We start from the raw sequence: 19,944 nt of genomic DNA, 5'->3' as shown, positions 1-19,944 counted from the left end.
GAAGTAGTGTGAGAATGAGAAGTAGTTGAGTTAGGAGGTGGGAGGGAGATGTTGGCATTTTAGAGTTAGTAGATGGTAGTTGGATGTGTAGGGTGGTAGGTAAGATGGTGTAGTGGTGAAAGTATTAGGGGAAGTGGAACAACTGAGCAGAGTGGGGGTGGGTGTGTCCAATAGTAATGTGTTGTGGGAGGTGTGATGTGATAATGATGTGGGCAGTGGGATTGGTGTGGTGTCAGAGGGGGTGTGGTAAGGGAGGAATAAGTGTAGGGACCCTGGGGGGTGGGTGAGAATTGGGGGCAAGGTAGGGGAGCGGACTGAGCCCGTAGGGCGAACGGAGCGGGATGAGACAAGGAGACCTGCATCCAAGATGACAATCAGTGAAAAAAGAGAGGCAACAGGTGAGTGTAAAGTCTGAGAGTGTAACAGGGAGGTGAGAGGCTAAGCAAAGGGAGAGTAAGAAGCTAAGAGGGGTGAGTAGAGATATTAGACCCTAAGGTCACAGTAAAAATAAAAGAGACAGGGTAGATACTGGAGCTAGGAGTTTAGTAAAGGTAGCCTAGAACAACTACTTATGAGCAGAGTGTACAGCTAGTGCGATATAAAGGAAGAGTGAAAGGATATAAGGTATACAGCAGGTACAGAGCCACCACCTAGTGGGCAGTTACCAGAATTGCGGAGTGTGCCACAGCTGAAGCTAAATCAAGGATGAAGGAGAAATGAAGAGATAGAGGAGAGGAGCTCATATGGTAGTTAAGCAAGCAGGGTAAAAATAATAGGAGTTGGAGTATGAAATAGGCTGCAGGTGGGAAATATGGCAGACTGCAGTGGGGGGGGGGGTGGAATGGCTGCTGCCGTACCGAACTCAGGAGACACACCTAACCAGGCAAAGTAGATTTGTATAAATTAAGGATAAAGTCTTTAGTTGACTATAGAAAACATACTTTCTGTATGAGTGTTCCTGGATATACTCTCAGGGAGCTGATAGGTGACTTCTATGCCCCGAGTATGCTTCTATGTGAGTCAATGCAGGGCAGTTTCAGGGAGTCAGGCTAAAAAAGGAACCCAGAGCTGCGGAGTATAGAGAGAGAGAGAGAAACAGGTAGTGAGGGAAGCAGTGTAATAGCTCGACAAGGCAAGCAAACCTTTAAATAGACATTATTGTATAACAAATCTCAGCAGGAGAAATAATAGTATACTACACAGGCAAAAACATTAATAAAGTGAATTTACTGTATGTTAAACTCAATGTAAAACAATAGCATACTAGTGTGGCAAATATATAGTGGCAGCTTAACTGGCTGATTTTAGTAATGGATAGCACAAATTGTATGTCCCAAGGGTTAACGCTGGCAAATAAAATGCGATTCCAGCAGCAAATTATAAGTAATGCAAGCAGTATACCTTTCCGCTAATGCAGTGAAGGAATTGGGTATACACGCAGCCTATTTTGCATGTTTTTAATGGTAGAGAGTAGTAAAAGAACCGGTTGTTGTAAATAATGACAAATAATGAGAGGAATAGAGCGTTTTTGTTATCCAGAACTCTAACTAATAATAAACGCTTATTAGTTGATTGCCCACGTGCAGAACGCCGATGGAAAGTTGGCGTGGGCAGTAAAGTTGCATTAAAAAGCACACTGTTTGCTACTATTTATCAGAGTAAAAGTATACCATGTATACACTGTTGGGAGGTAATTAAGTTAAATTATGCTAGTAGTCGAATAAAGGTTGCTTTTTAACAGGAGACAGAAAAAAATAAATGCCAGATTGAGGAAAGCGCACGAGCAGAATGCTAATGAGAAGTAGCGTGCTCAAGGAAATTACAATGTGGAGCACACTGTGCGCTACTGTATATCAAATAGGATAATTTGCACAATATGCAATCCTAGATATAAAGTAGGTTGAGCTGATGCAGGCGAAGGAGATTGCTAGTAGCGTGGCAGAGAGATTGCGTTATGGAGCACAGTGTACGCTATTGCTGAAGAATCAATTACCTAACACATTATACATTTCTTAGTATGTAAGCAATGAGGTTAAGGTCACTATGCAACAAATGTAGCAGAATAAAACCAAGCCAATCTCTAAAGGATCTAGTTATCTTAACAACCTTTAAAAACAGTAATGTTAAGGGAAAAACTCACTTCAAGGTAAGCGTAAATGTTAGAAAAATGTGTATTTGAATATATGAGAAATGCTAGTTTAAAAGCAAAGTAGTATATAATGCATTTATTCTATTAATCATATAACAGTACAGATTAATTCATGTGTAAATGTAAGTAGTTTTGAAACTGCAGTGTGGCTTGAAGCAAAGCTGATCCTTGACCCTGGCAGAATGCTAGCTTAGCAAGTTTTAATGTTTATGCTTTTCACAAGTGATTATCTGCTGGGTCAGGAAATTAAATGTGTGAAATAATGAAATCTTCTGCTCTTTCCTGTGGGAATGATTTGGCCTTGTATATATGTTACTGAGATAGCATGCAGCTGTGTGAGAAAGTGTAACAGAGAACAAAGACGTGTATTAAAAGACTGAAGCTGCTATTGTATTCAAACTGATATGAAACCTTGAAGTAGTAACTTTACAGAAAGACATTATGTCTGACCAGCTGGATAGCAAGGCCGTATTGTATCTAGAGGAAAAGTTTTTTTTTTAAATATACAGCATCAACAGTTTTATGAATAGAGGACTGTAAGCTAAAGTGATGTAGATGCCCTGTGACATATCACGTCAGTAAGGTGGGCATAGTTTAAATGTTAAACCTATATAAAACTCTGTGCTTCCTGTTTCATGTCAGACAAAATTCTGTACTTGTATGTATTTTGCCTCCTGGTGTACACTAGTAAACTTTTTAACCTGAACCTCCTGTGTATTGAAATTTTATTTTATTTAACAGTTTGGTCCTTCGCAGATGGAATTCCCTTGGTAAGCCGCAGATCAGAGTGTATCGGTGGTCGAATACTGCGCAGGAGAAGTTACCGAAATGGTTCTTCTTGAGTGAAAAGACCTCCAACTGAATTGTCATGTAAAGAGGCTGGCAACTTTCTGATCTGTGGCCGAAAAGTGGAACTTGGACTTTCTCAATACCGGAGGCTCAGGTAGGAAGAATTTGCCTTTTTTCTGTTTTAGATCAGGGACTAGGTTACAGTATATCGTTGTCAAGATTTGTTTTGCAGATCAGGGACAAAAGGAAGTACTGTATATTTGATCATAGATCAGGGTAACAGAATAAGGTAGGCAGTTATTCTAGATAAACTGTGAACAGGAACTGAGAACTTGATATCACATGATAAAAAAGGGTTACGTAACATTTTCTTTGACATGGGTAATCAGTGCACTAAAACATTAAGAGATCCGCCCCTAACCGAAGACGCAAAATGCATGCAATTACAATGTTCTGATAACGTTAGGTATTATACGAAATGGGTTAATAAATATGAATTTGATGGTAAACTAGATAAAACTTCACTAGTTAAACTCCTTAAACAGCTTAAATCTGATGCGGGAGGTCAGGCAAAAAAGCAATGCCAATTAGGCATACCTCAAGCACACAGGTGGATTGAGGAAGCCAATCATAGAGAACAGAAGCTTAAAAATTCAAAAACATTATTTCTATTCAAAGAGGATAATAACTTGGTAATAACGACAGCTTCTCCTCCCTTGCCCCCTCCCTTACCCTTTTCAGGATATGAAGTGAGTGGACAGGCTGGTCTGCCTCCGCGTTATCCTGAAGTTTCAGCAAGACCACAACCATTTGTTAGAGATCCTATTGAAACTACGTCCCGAACACGTAAAACACAGAATCATACCAAATAGAGAGAAATCCACAGGATGAGAGTGAGGAAGAAATATGCCCACTTATAGAAGTTCCAAATCCTCAGGCAGGACAGGAAGGGCAGGACCCAACACTCTTAGTATATAGACCATGGACACCGGAAGATATCCGGAAGGCTACTGAGGGAATCCCCCATCCGAAAGTTAATTTTGCAAAATTTTTAGAAGATTTACAAGGCATGAGATTGAGTTACTACTTGAATGGGGAAGAAGTAGAAAAAGTAGTAAGACAAATTATAGGTCCAGATTGGCACATGATTTGTGGCACCTGGAATCCTCGTAATGCAGAGCTTAGACCATTCCAACATAGTGACGCGGAGTTAGACAACAGAGTGAAAGGTCTGACAGACCGAATCTCTGAGAAATGGAAACCTAGAGCAGACTGGACTTGCATTAATCAATGCATACAACAGGAAAATGAGACAATAGATGGGTACTATGCTAGGTTATTAGAATGTTTTAATAATCATAGCAGTATGTCGGTTCCTGAGAACCAAACACATGATTCCCCGTATGAACAACAATTAAAAAATGCATTTTTGAAAGGTTGCATTGCACCTATTAGTAGCTTCATTATGCATATGATAGACCATTGAACAGGGAGGCTACAAGCCTTACTCGAATACGTTAGACATGCTGAAAGACATTTTAATAGTAAAAAGAAAAAGAAGGCGCAAGTCTTCACTGCTGAAGACGGAGCTGAAGTATTTGTATTACAGTCAGGTAAAAAGGGCAAGAAGAATGGCCAGGGAAACAAACAGTCTGACAAACGATCAGAAGATTTTGAAGAAAGGAAAATGAGATGTGAATGCTTCAAGTGCGGGAAAAGGGACATCTAGCAAGGGATTGTAGGCAAAACAAAAAGGTAATTACAGAAGATAAGGGAGATGAGGACTGACTATATGATAGTGAAGATACATCATGTGAAAGTCAGAAATCATCAAGAAAAGTTACTAAACAGAAAACGAATGTAGATGTGATAGGAGTAGAGGAAGTGCAAGTAGATATGGAGGATGAAGAAAGTGAAATTTTGGACTTAGCATTATTGAGCCTAGAGCTCTACTTAGCAGATACGAAACCGGAAGTTACACTTCTGGTGGAGGGAAGGGAAGTCAAATTCCTGTGTGACTCAGGAGCGTCACGGACTTTGATACACCCCTCCAAGTTACCAGAACATTCAGAATCACCTGATTATATACTAGTAAAAGCCGCAAATGGACAGCTATACAGGGAACCACTTTCCCATGATATAGCAATAACTGACCCTGTTTCAGGTATGACCCAGAGAAGTAAAATTGTTGTTTCTGCAAAGTGTCCAGTAAACCTATTGGGCAGGGACCTTATGCAGATATTTGGCATAGCAGTAGTTCCAACTGTACAAGGTATGGAGGCACAGAGACAAATGGATACCTTTGTAGTGCGATCGGAGGGTGAAACTTTTTACTGGTACAGCCAGGACCTAGTCACGACTGGTCCGGAGGCAGTAACCGAGGAACTGATGAACATAGCCATCAGTAAAGCCCCCGCCCTTGACACTGATCGACAGCATTTGTTACACTGTACTCTATACTACTGTACTACACCAGGACCTGATAGGGAGTATGAGCAAGAATTGTTTAGAAATCGTGCAACTAGATTGGTTTTGCGTACTTTGTACTGGGATACAGAGGGGAACAGTGTAGTCAGCTGTTCGTTACCTCAAGAATTCTTTGCATTGTATAGATCAAATTGGTTACCACATGTCAGCTTGACAAAGAACAAAAGTGTCAAATGGGCAGACTTAGGAGAAAAAGTAACAAGATGGGAGAAACAAACTGATTTAGAATTATCAGAACAAGGGATACAAAAACAAAAACTGAATTGGTTGACACAGACACATCCAGCGGTACACTTGCAATCTAGCGAGGACAGCTGATTAGCGTTCTTATTAGAAGAAGAAGAAAAGGCTTTATGTGTGATTCCAACAACTCTTTGGTCAATAGGCAAGTCAGATGGACTTATTCGAACAGCAGGACCAGTTACAATTACCCCAAAGTCAGCTTTTAGACCACAGAAAAGACAATACCCTTTGCGAAAGGATGCAGAAATAGGAATTAAGCCTATAATAACAGCATTACTCAAAGAAGAAGTACTGGTAGAATCTCCTGATTCACCATGTAATACGCCCCTATTTCCTGTTAAAAAAGCAAACGGGGAATGGTGGATCATACAAGATTTACAAGCTGTAAATAATGCAGTAATACCTAGAGCACCTACTGTGCCAGACCCACATACCTTGTTAAACGATTTAGAACCACAACAGAAATATTTCTCTGTGGTAGATATTAGCAATGCTTTCTTTTCAGTACCTATACATCCTGATAGTCAATATTGGTTTGCATTTACATTTCAGGGTAAAAGGTATACATATACTCGACTACCACAGGGATATTGTGAGAGTCCAACAATATTTGCACAAGAAATGGCTAGCAACCTGGCAGGGTTTACCCCACCGGGAGGTAGTCAAATTCTACTTTACATAGATGACATCTTGCTAGCAGCCCCTACCCAGCAACAGTGCAGGGAGGATACTGCAGCATTATTGAAATTTTTAGCAACACAAGGACACAAAGTAAACAAAAGTAAGTTACAACTTTGGAGAAAACAAGTTAGATACTTGGGATATGTAATATCCAATGAAAGTAGAATACTAGATGAGGAAAGAAAAACAGCAGTTTTGCAAGCACCCAAACCAACAACCAAGAAAGAAATGATGTCTTTCTTGGGTACAACTAATTTTTGTCAGAGTTGGATATCAAATTATGCTTTGGAATCTGCTCCACTGACTGACTTGATATATAAGACACCAATGGCAGCACAAGATATCTTACAATGGACACCCAAAGCAGAAACGGCTTTCTGCAGGTTGAAGCAGTTGATAGCTTCTTCATTAGTTTTAGGACTTCCAAATTAACACAAACATTTTTTTCAGACCGTAGATTGTAAGCAAGGATATATGATGTCAGTATTGACGCAACAACATGGGGATAAGCAATGCCCCATAGCCTATTATTCATCACAGTTAGACCCAGTGGCGCGATCTTTGCCTCACTGTGTACAAGCAGTGGTTGCAGCTGCAATGGCAGTACAGGCTTCAGCCTCAGTGGTGTTATTCCACCCTCTCACATTGAGAGTGCCTCATGCAGTTGCAATAATTTTACTGCAAGAAAAAGTGGCATACCTTTCCCCTGCTAGACATCTTTCGTGTATGACTATACTGCTGAGCCAATCTCATATGACAATTGAATGATGTACGACATTAAATCCATCAACACTACTCCCAACTCCTGCGGATGGCACACCACACAGCTGCCTGCAGGAAATTGAACAGTTAGCTTTACCTAGACAAGATCTCACAGATATGCCCTTGGATAATGCCGAGGTGACATATTACGTGGACGGCTCATGCAGAAGAGGTCCTACAGGGAAGAAGCTGGTAGGGTATGCAGTAGTTACAGACACTGAAATTTTAGAAGCTCAATCCTTACCACACAACTTATCTGCACAAGCAGCAGAACTGATAGCTTTGACGAGGGCATGTACTTTAGCAAAAAACAAGTGTGTGAACATATATACTGACAGTCAGTATGCCTTTTCTACAGTACATGTATTTGCACAACAATGGAAAAATAGAGGAATGATAACATCCAGTGGAAAACCTATTAATCATGTGCAATTTATTTTGGAGTTATTAGAATCTATTCAGTTACCTACCAAAGTAGCTATTTGTAAATGTGTAGCTCATACAAAACAGCAGGATAAGATTTCAAAAGGCAATGCATGAGCTGATGTATCTGCAAAGCAAGCAGCCTCAGACTCAGAAATTTTACTTTCAAATGAGGAATTACAACCCTCTGAGATTTTAGATTTGGACATGTTAAAAACATTGCAGACGCTTACTACGAAAGCAGAGAAACAAAAATGGGTAAAACGAGGTGCAATTCTTGAGAATGGACTGTACATTTCCAAAGAAAGAAAACCAATATTGCCGTCTAATTTATTTAGATATGCAGCTTTGTTGAGCCATGGACAGTGCCATGTCTCAATAGGGGGGATGGTACAGTTAGTAAACCGAATATTCCAAACATACGGATACACAAACTACACAAATAAATTTTGTGCAGCTTGTCATACTTGTAACAAGCACCATGCACAAGGAGCATTTAAAACCAAGCAAGGAAGCTTTCCTATACCACCATACCCGTTCCATACTATTTGTATGGATTTCATAGAATTGAATAAATGTGAAGGGAAAAAGTTTTGTTTAGTTATTGTAGACATGTTTTCTAAATGGGTAGAAGCTTTTCCAACCAAAAACCCGGATGCAGCAACAGTGGCGAAAGCCCTGATAAAAGAAGTAATCCCTAGATTTGGCATTCCGGAAAGGATTTATAGTGACAGTGGCACACATTTTGTAAACCAGACAATCCACCAACTTGGTAGATTTTTTGGTATCTCCTTAAAGAACCATTGTGCCTACCACTCACAGTCGGCAGGACTGGTGGAAAGGTACAATGGTACCCTAAAAAGCAAAGTTAGGAAGCTAGTAGAGGAGACCCAAAAGAATTGGATATACTGTCTGCCTTTAGCACTGCTGAGTATGAGAACGGTTCCAAATGTAAAGGGTTTGACTCCCTTTGAAATGGTTTTTGGGAGAGCATATTATGTGCCTCAGTGGAAAGCTCTCATGCCTGCAGAGCAAGAGGCTGACAGTTCATTAGCTAGTTATATGAGGAAACTGTTAACAAATAAATCTGTTTTGCAGTTTAACTCTTTTTCAGATAAGGAACAGACCAGACCGGTGGAAGCAGTCTTGGCCCCAGGATCGTGGGTTTGGCTGAAAGTGACGAAAAGGAAGAATTGGGCGAGTCCAAAGTGGGAGGGACCGTACCAGGTTCTGTTGGCAACACTGACTGCAGTCAGAGTGGCCGAGAAGACGTCCTGGGTTCATTTGACGCATTGTAAACCGCTAAAGAACTTTCAACTTGATAAAAACTTTGTGACTGATACACAACCAGACCGAGATGGCCAAAAACAAAGCGAATAAAAATTTAGATCAACCCCAGAGATGGTGCATAATCATTTTGTTGAGTGCACATTTATTGACTGTAATTGTGACAATTTTCCGCTTGTTGTGGTTTATCCTACACACAACCACACAAGTGAAAGTGGGAAGGCGTGATGAAACGTCTATAGACTGGCATTCAAATTTTAACACATACCTAGCCATGAAATGTGTATATGCAGAGACTATGAACATTTCAAATTGCTGGGTTTGTACAGCCATACCAACAGCATATGGAGGACTGATAATGTCCGCTGTCCCTTTGGGGATAAATGAGACTTGGGAGAATTTACTTTTAGATACAGGAACTGTGAGATCACAGGACAAAATAGCTTTATTTTTACCTGTCACACAAAAAGGAGTTGTATGTTTCTATAAAAATGACACCCTCCAGGTGGGCTGGAGCAATTGTAATATAACCATATCTTACCGATGTTATATTAAGAATGGTAATGGCAATACTTTTTGCAATGCTAATTATGACTCGTATTTGAACTCATTGAAAACAACTATGAATGACATTCGCAAAAATCCAGTTTTGTTTAAACAATTGTCAGTTATAGATCAGAAAATGTTTCATGCAGGGCTGATGCGTATTAGTACTAAAGTAGAAAACTGTTATTTTATTTGTGGGAAAAAGGCATATAAATGGTTACCTGAGAATTGGTCCGGCAGTTGTTTTTTGGGTTATTTGGTTCCGGCAATAAGACATACTGCAGAATTACCTTTGGGTAAGATACAAAACGTGAGAGAAGCAGCCCAAAAACCCAAAGGTCCAGTTGAAAAACCTGTGAATCCAGTTGGAAAGATCGAAGCTGGCTGGAAAGACCACAATTCAGTAAAAGAAAAAAGTGAATTGACTCATATGGACTTGAGTGACAGTGTTATATCCTGGGCAGGAATATTCCCAGCCTATGGAGCAGTCAAATCAATCTGGGAGCTGAGGAAGTTGTCGAAACTTCTCGAAGTAATAAGTAATGCAACTTTTTCCGCCCTAGAACTGGTGACTTATGAACTAAATGCAATAAGAACTGTTGTGCTACAAAATCGAATGGCTCTTGACTTCACCCTAGCGGCGAGAGGTGGTACGTGCGCGCTTATTAAGGAAGAATGCTGTGCTTATATTCCTGACAATCGTCATGAGATCAATAACCACCTAGAGGTGATTCAGCAAGTATCAGCCATGACTGAACCAGACCCAAACCCACTGACGGACTTTTTCCAGAATCTGTTTGGGGGGGGGTTCCATCCTAATGAATATTCTGATTGCCATTTGTGTGGGTATACTCCTAATAGGAGCATGTGTTTGCTGTGGAATTCCCTGCATGAAAAGATTAATCAAAGATTTTATTGATGTATCTGTTACTGAAACTTTGCACCAAGATATTGAGATTGAAAGATTGATCTCAGATGACATTTTTTTCTGAAGTATAGATTGAATGACTCACCTAGCTTAAAATCCTAAGTGGAAAAGGCTAGGAGATGAAATGACACTATACATACTTCAAAATAGAATAAAAAGTATTCATAGGGGGGAAAATGTTAGAAAAATGTGTATTTGAATATATGAGAAATGCTAGTTTAAAAGCAAAGTAGTATATAATGCATTTTATTCTATTAATCATATAACAGTACAGATTAATTCATGTGTAAATGTAAGTAGTTTTGAAACTGCAGTGTGGCTTGAAGCAAAGCTGATCCTTGACCCTGGCAGAATGCTAGCTTAGCAAGTTTTAATGTTTATGCTTTTCACAAGTGATTATCTGCTGGGTCAGGAAATTAAATGTGTGAAATAATGAAATCTTCTGCTCTTTCCTGTTGGAATGATTTGGCCTTGTATATGTGTTACTGAGATAGCACGCAGCTGTGTGAGAAAGTGTAACAGAGAACAAAGACTTGTATTAAAAGACTGAAGCTGCTATTGTATTCAAACTGATATGAGACCTTGAAGTAGTAACTTTACTGAAAGACATTATGTCTGACCAGCTGGATAGCAAAGCCGTATTGTATCTAGAGGAAAAGTTTTTTTTAAATATACAGCGTCAACAGTTTTATGAATAGAGGACTGTAAGCTAAAGTGATGTAGATGCCCTGTGACATATCACGTCAGTAAGGTGGGCATAGCTTAAATGTTAAACCTATATAAAATTGTGTGCTTCCTGTTTCATGTCAGACAAAATTCTGTACTTGTACGTTTTTTGCCTCCTGGTGTACACTAGTAAACTTTTTAACCTGAACCTCCTGTGTATTGAAATTTTATTTTATTTAACAGTAAAACACAACTAAGGCTGAAGCAACATAGCTTATTGGTAACAGTTCAAACAATTTGTGAACAGAGTTAAAAACAGCCTAATACATATTACAGCACACATACAGTTCATGAGAACATAAAGATGCCAAAATACAGGTAACATAATCTAGAATGTGTACATAGCACAACTTACTGCAGGTAGAGGTGTCTGAGCAGGGTGGACAGCAACCAGGTCTGGGACAAAAGTGGAAAAGATGGCGTTGGTTAACAAGTGGGTATATTTATAAGGTTTGGGAGGTTGTGGGGGTAGGGGGGAGGGGAGATAACTAGTGTGAGAGGTGAAATTGCAGAACCCGCGAGATAGGCAGGTATGTGCAGAGTAAGTGGAGGAGGAGTGAGGTCAAGGGAAGAGCACAGAGAGATGAGTGATACAATAGGAGGGGAACATGATAAGGAGTTGAGTGGGAAATAAATAGGAAGGTATTACAGGAGAGTCATATAGAGAAGAAAGGACAAGGAGACCTGTGTCCAAGATGACAATCAGTGAAAAAAGAGAGGCAACATGGACCTGACCAAGGCATTTGACACAACCCCCCACTCAGCCATTGCTGACAAACTCATCAGGTTAGGTTTAAGCCCTTATCTCACACGGTGGATAGCCATCTTGCTCACAGACAGGACCCTGGAAGTTAAAATTGGGGAGTCCACCTCTAAAAAGAGGCCAGTCACAGGTGGACTCTCTCAGGGATTAGTCCTGAGACCTCTTCCTTTTGAAAATTTTTTTCTCTGAAGTCAAGGTCATTGTCAATGGCCTCTGGCTGACTAAATTTGCAGATGATTGCAAATTAGGAGCAGTTACAGAATCCCCCACCAACACAAATATTCTCCAGGAAGGGCTGACACAGACTGGTGTCAGAGTCATGGACTAAAACTAAATGCCAATAAATGCATAATAGTATTGTTCTTGAAATCATCCACCCCTGGTAACTATCATATTAACAAACACACCCCTATAAGCTGAACCAGTAGACATTGACTTGGGAACATTCAGACAGCAGTCTAGCCTTTGACCATCACTGGCCTACAGTAGTGAGGAAATCATTCTATTCTGTGCAGCTTATAAACAACATTATGACATCTAGGTCCAAAAAACTCATTGTTCCACTGTATTTGATATTTGGTAGACCTGTTATTAAGTATAATGCCCCCTTTGGTATGTAACTAACCAGGCATATCCAACACTTGAAATGTCCACAGAGGTTCCTCATTAAAAAAATGCAGGGCCTTAGTAACATGTCCTTGGAAGACTGCTTCAAAGCCCTCTCCCTGTATTCTGTCTCCTACAGGCTGTTGAGGGGAGATATATGTCTGCATATAAGGCAATATCAAATTCCACCCTGATGGACCTCCTGCATATCCGTAAATCAAATAACACCAGAATTACTCATTCTAAAGACTTAAACCTTGCCTGTGACATAAATAAGATCTTCTGGAGAGACAGTTATGTATCACAGACACTATCACTTCTCTGCAACAGGCTCCCTATCCATGTGAAGCAGAGCTCCTCCCTAACCTAATTCAAGTGTAATTTGGACAATTGGATAGGGAACAGGAAATGTATCCCTGGTTTGAAACCTATATCTCTAATATATATAGGCAGCCTGTCATTAGTCCATCTCCTATGCCCCTATTTGTGAATGTTTCATCTCCGAAGCCCTTGATTGCACTTATCAAGGGTACCAGAACTTGTCAGAGATTTGAGATGCATAGCTAGGCTTAAAAAGGCCCTTGTGAGTGTTAGTCTACTAAACACCTATGAAGTATTGAATGATAAGGTATATTTTAAAACACCAATTATTGGTTAAGGTCCCCTTTAAATAGGTTCACTACAGAAGGGCAAAAGATATTATCTGCCCCAATTTCCCTTAGGGAAGTATAGGTGATGGCAAACTCAGTGGAAAATATAAAGTCACTTGGGTTAGCCCACCTCCATGTGGAGCTGTAGAAGTTCATCTAGGAGGAAGAGGTACAGATGGATTCGGAGAGGTGTGTAGATGTACACGAGAAGACAATAGGTGACAAATATCTAGAAGTTGTGCAGAATAGTGACATTTCTTAAGCCATATATGCTCTGGTTGAGCCTAAATCACAGTTTACTAATATTAACTCCAAATATATGCTACAAGTCTTTTCATGAAAATCAGGGCAAAAAAGATGGACCGCAATACTGCTTAAAACTGCCTACTTAGTCTAAGCGGCTTTGTAAGGGAAGACATGCATTTTATAACATACAGAGGGAACTGGTAATGACTTAATAACTAAATAGTTGAGAGACCCTGTAGTTATTAATTGGCCTAGATGATGAGAAATAATTCAATCTGTCAAGGTGGGATTATTTATAGTGTTGAAGGTATAGCTTTGATTATCATTGTTAACCCAATTAGTCATCACTGCAGGTTCTTATCTACCTTGGATGAGAAATCAGTATATACTTTCAACAGGAGCTATGGGGAGGTGCAAAAAACCTGTTTTATTTATTCATTTTTTTACTTTGAATGCTCTGAGGTTAATCCTAGAGCATGCTCTGTTAGCTATCAACATTTTGTAGTTGACATTAATGCATCAACGCTTTGGCCATCGATATTATGACCATTCAAAGTAAATTCTAATATATATATATATATATATATATATATATATATATATATATATATATATATGTATATGGGATCCGGACACATGCTCGACTAGCATATGTCTGAATCACAAAACATCGAACACACATACATGAAAGCGCTTAAAATCGACAAGCACTTTCGTGAATGTGTGCCTGTTTGGTAGATCGGACTACAGTGCGGGTAAGGGAAAATTCCCTTTTCCCGACTGTAGTGCGATCTTGGAGTGAGAATAATAAAGTAGGGTTATGTGGGGGGCACGGGGGGGGGTGAAGCCCCCCTGCAGAAATGTAGATTTTTTTTTTTTGAACTACACATACACGGAAGAGCTTTTCGATGTTAGTCTCTTTTGTGTATGTGTGTTCCATGTTTTGTGATTCGGACATATGTTAGTCGAGCATGTGTCCTAGACCCATATATATATATATATATATATATATATATATATATATATATATATAGGGGTCTACTTCATTTGCCCTAACTTCCGATTGCCCGCCACCCATTTTCCCGAGACCAAATGACCAAAATTTCATTTGACCAACACTTCATTTGACCGACACTTCATTTGACCGACAAGTATTATTGGCAAGAAAATGGGATATGCCCCCTTCCCCACTGTAGTGTGACCATGGAGTTAGAATATATAGTTAGGGGGTGTGGGGGGAATGGGGGGTGTGGGGGGCAAAGCCCCTGTCTTAATTTCATATTATATTGTTTAGTTTTGCTTTGATATTGCTTAGTAAAATAAAAGTAAGTGGGGGGCTTTGCCCCCCACACCATCCTAACTATATATTCTAACTCCAGGATCATACTACAGTGGGGAAGGGGACATATCCCGTTTACTTGCCAATAATACTTGTCGGTCAGTTGAAGTGTCGGTCAAATTAAATTTCAGTCAAATGGGTGTCGGGCAATCGGAAGTTAGGGCAAATGAAGTAGACTTATATATATATATTTATATATATATATATATTTATATGTGTGTGTGTGTGTGTGTGTGTATCACTGGAATTCATCAGTGCTCCTGGATACCTGGACCAAAGAATTTTGGCAATCAAGATGTTTGTCTTTACTAAGTTATGATATTTTCATGAATTTCTGTCCTCCAGGTTCCCACTATATAAGCAATTGAGAAATAGCACATAAATATCCTTCATGATGCATTGCAAACCTAAAAAATTGGAAAGTGTGGGCATCCAGAATGGGTGTCTTCTTGGCAGTGAATTTAAAGGTGTGGGTATTGTAGCTTATGTCATCATATTAAATGTCTTGAAATGCAGTAAGGCTCTTCATTTCTGTGATATGTTGACTTAAAGATTGAGAAATAAGCAGGAAGCATATGACATGTATACAGCACCAAGTGAATACATTAAGGTGACACAAATATCAATGAGCCAAGGATTAGTTAGCAGTAGATGAGTTATATTATAGTTTGTGTTTGCTTATGTTCCCAATAAAATATCAGGAGGCTATGTGTGTTTGGATTTATTTATTTAGTGAGTTAATTATTTTTACTGAAGGATTACAATCACTGGAGAAAATAGAATAGAATTTATTATTGAAGTCTTGTACAGATAACTGCAAATGTATTATTACCTTCCAGCAAAAAGAATGAAGTAGCTAGAGCTATCAGGACATAATGAGCAACTAGAACTTTGGAATTCCTAGTTTTGGTGCTGTCCTATCTGACTAAGACCTTACACCATTATTATCTTCCCGAGTAGGAAGTATTTGGTTTGTCTTGTGGGAACAAGTGTTGAAATTCAAGATGCATAAAAAGGACAAAGATACTATGATGCATACATTTTATGTCTGGGATAGTAGTCCCCATTGAAAACCTTTCATAGGAAAACTATTTTATCAATACTTTCCCAAACCAAACAGGCTTGCTTGAATGGACCTATCTGGGCACCACCCATGTTGGATAAATAAGGAAACTATAACAGTGGACTATGATTGTATTTTCTGGTCCTGTAAGGGGGAATCATCATTAATGGATGGTTAAAAAGAAATAATGCAGCAATCATCTTTCCACTTATGAAGAATTAGACCTTTTTATGTTCCTCATACTACATTAAATATGTAAAAATGTTAGCTACATTGGTATGATGTGTTTTGTGTGCATGTGAAAATCCAAAACGTTTCCCAACATTGAGCCATGTAAGCAGAAGGCGTTAAATGAAATAGTCAGAATAAGAAATTTATTACATTAGGGATTCAGAGTTAAAAGCTGTCCAACATTGGGTAAATTTAGGGCATTGCTGGAACATGGTACAGCCCAAGGGTGGACAGAGGATAAAACCTTTAAAAGGGATTAGTGGTTAATGACTCAATGTTTTGTGGAAAATTAAAGGGTGTGATACTTGTCTGTCACCTCTGTTTCTCCTTTTCTTTCAATAAAAAAAAGTTGATGAATAATATAAAATATTAAAGCTGATATTTAATGTTTACATTTAAAATTAATAGAATATGGCCTTTGATTAAATGAACTGTGTTGTTTTGTTCTCTTTTTGTTGTTATTATGACTTTCATTTTGAGATTTTGGTGTATATAGCCACCCTTTGTTTCAGAGGCATTGCAGAGAGTATAATACTAAACCTGAATGCATGGAGATAAAATGTAGTTAAAAATGAAAAATAAGATAAAGATGTCTTTGATGGTGGCTTGTTAATGTCGAGTCAAATTAATGCTTAAAGAAAGTGAATATAAAGACATTGGGGTGCCAGTCAATGTAAACACTGTAGTGGACATGGCTGAGATTTCTCAACAATTTTCGAAGTAAATATTGGAATTCCATATTCAGGCTCAATAGATCAAGCAGGCAAAATATGACTGAGATTTATTTGCTTACTTAATTAATGAATGAATTCATTATCTATTTATTTATGTTTTCATTCATTCATTTAAGTGTTTGCTTATCTGTTTATTCATTCACCTTTTTGTCATGGAGACATCACAAAAATGAATGTTAGAATTGGTATATTTTTCATGGCCTGGTTAGCAAAAGGAGAAAATTGATGAATGAAGTGGCTATATGGCACTTAACATCAGTTAAACATTGCAAATGAGTTACTTATGCAAGTTAGAGTTATAGCTAATTACAATGGACAGTATACTGGTGGTTCCTGGAAAGCAAATGTTACTCATTATTTAATGTACTGCTCAAGTATATCATGGCATCTGTTGTATGATGGTACAAGTGATGATAGCTGGACTGGGCAAATATCCATCAATTTGGAAATTACAGACTGTTGCTCTCCAGAAGAAAGTCAGTTTATGCCTATTTAATTTTGAACCTTGAAAGTTTAGTTTTTTTTTTTGTATCTGTCCTTTCTATCCTTCTGTTTGCCAACCATCAGACAATCTCTTGGTATATATATCCAATGTATTCCCCATAACTGGGATAAGATCCGAATGGGTGGGGTCATCATTTAGTCAGCCATCAAGGGTAGTTCAGATTTTTCTGTATGCTGCCCTATTCCCCAAACACACCCAGCAAAACACAGGGATCAGACATGCAATGGGTTGCAGATAAGGGCTTTCCCTCCTTTCAGCAAGGGATATTCATAGGTTTATAGGAGGTTACTAGCCTAACAGCCCTAAAGCCCTTGCAAGCCTAGCTATATTTATCTTGAATTTCCCAATTGTCATGGTTAGGTGTGTGAAGTAAGGGTCTATGGTGGTTAATACCAACTTCCTCTGTCCAGGGTGGACATGGGTACCACCCCCAGGAGTGAAATTGTGGTCATCCATCCATTGATCTAGGTTCCATTTGATAAGGGTCAGTGAGGAGTGCTGTTTCACGTGAAGTGGCATTTGTTCCAGAGAAGTGGCAGTCTCTGGGAGATGTAGCTATCTCTCCAGCATGAACTGTTCATGTCAAAGGCTAGGTTAAGATTCCTGATATGAGTGACCTTTGTGCAGTTTGATTTATGAATGTGTAGCACTTCCATCAGGGCCAGGTCAGAGACTGCCCTGTAAGCTAGGGACAGATCATCCCTTAGCAACCTGTAGGAGACAGAGTACAGTGGCAGAGTTTTTTAAGACTTGTTTTGTGTACCCTGTAATTTCTTGGTGAGAAACCTCTGTGGTCTCTCCAACTATTGCAGGTGTCTTGTGAGGTACATGCAAAAGGGAGCATTGTTCTCAACTATTAGTTTGATGAGGGCCAAGTATAATGTAATTATAACATCCTTAGATCTAGATGCAATGTCTTTACTTATATGATGTGCCACATATAATGATTTCCTTACTACTGTGTATATGTTGCAGTCAAAGTAAAGATATCTCCCAACCTGAGCACCCAGATGATGTACCACTGGGTCTACACTTGGGGGTGCTGTCTATAATGTAATTAGCAGGGATGTCAGGTTTCCCAAATGGAATAATAATGCATTTATTGCATTTAGCTTTAATCCGTGGCTTTGGCACCAATCATTTGTCTGTGTCAATCTTCTCTGCAGTATATTAACATCACTGGGGGACTGAATAATTACTGTTATCTCTGTCTGCAGTATATTAACATTGTTGGGGGACTCAGTGATTCCTCAATATAATTACATCTACATCACATGTATTACACTACTACAAAATCTCTATTCTTTTTACTATATTCTTAATACTATTCACATTTACAAAAAGCACTCTAAAATTTTAATTTCCCCTTTTCCCTAGATTCATGGTTTCATAAGTTCATAGCTAATTTTCTTAATAGGTCATCCTAAGGTTAGCCAATTTCACTTTCAAAAGTGAGAATAAAACCCTGTACTTTCTATCTGTAAGTCAAACACCTGAATCTTTGTACCAGTCCCCAGTCTCCATGAGGGAAATGGCACCACACAGTGTCCTCCCAAATGTGTGCATCTCTCCACAATCCTCATGGAGGTGACCTGGCTACAACATTTCATTTCTCCCTCTCCCCACCTGGCTGTTCAGGTGCTGGGACCACTAATTAAACCCTGATCAGCTGGGTCATAGTTAGGGTTTTAACCTTCTTTGCTATAGAGCCAGGTTAAAGGTAGTTTTTAAACACATATTTATTAAGTTCAGTAAAATATTTACAAAAGTATATCTGGAGTTAGGCATTTGTTATTAGTCTGTGCTTTTATATTGTGGTTAGAATTTAATATTGGTGCTTTATTACCTTTAAAACCAATTAAACAAATGGAACTGTGAAGTCCACTACTTGGAAATCTACTTTAAGTTTTGACCATTCCTATGAGGCTATTATAGTTTTCCAACACAGGAGAGAGAGAGAGAATGCAAAATGCAAAGTGCTGAAGTTGAAAATCATAGCTGGATTGTATTTCTCACTGTGAGGTGAACTCTAGTGGTGGGCTGGTTAGAGTAGTTTTGGTTGAAATTCTGATTTATTGCTGAGTTATATGACTGCATCAGCTTATTCTAGAAATGTTAACGGGTTTGCTATCCCAATTAAAAAAGCAAGGGTATTTGCATATGTTACTAACTTACAATCCCCTTACATTTTGGTTACAAAAAGCTCAACCTGAAGGATATGAACATCTAAAATTATTAGTTTTCTCTGTATTATATACATTTGGTAACCAGGTAAGACCACTGTCCCTTTTTTGGAATGACAGAGGACCACGGTCTCTTTAAATGAATTTCTCAGAATAGAGATGGAAGAAATATATCCCTGTACTGTTAGTATACAGGTTTCATTATAAAAAAGAACAGTTGTCTTTTTTTCATAACCACAAAACAAGTTTAATAACGCAATATGACATTACATTTATAATTCACACAACAAGCTTTACAACATTCATGAAAATATGTAATAATAAATAAAAAATAAAAATAAAAAAGCAAAAACACAGCCCAAACACCAAAGGTTAATGAAAAAAAAATTACAGTAAAAAACATATTTTAACAGTATTTCCACCATACATCTAATGGAAACCTGCCTCTTATAAGCATGTAACATACCAAGCAGTAATATACAAATATCACAGGGAACATTTATATTCCATATTAAAAAGATTAAATAATTTGTCTTCTGCCATAATTCTCTTAGTTGTGAGCAATCTGACAAACAATAAGATAAATCAGCCCTTCAATATTGA

This window comes from Protopterus annectens, chromosome 3.part1 (assembly GCF_019279795.1).
Source record: "Protopterus annectens isolate FY-2018-M chromosome 3.part1, PAN1.0, whole genome shotgun sequence".
NCBI classification, from domain to species: Eukaryota; Metazoa; Chordata; order Ceratodontiformes; family Protopteridae; genus Protopterus; species Protopterus annectens.
This window is presented reverse-complemented; position numbering follows the sequence as displayed.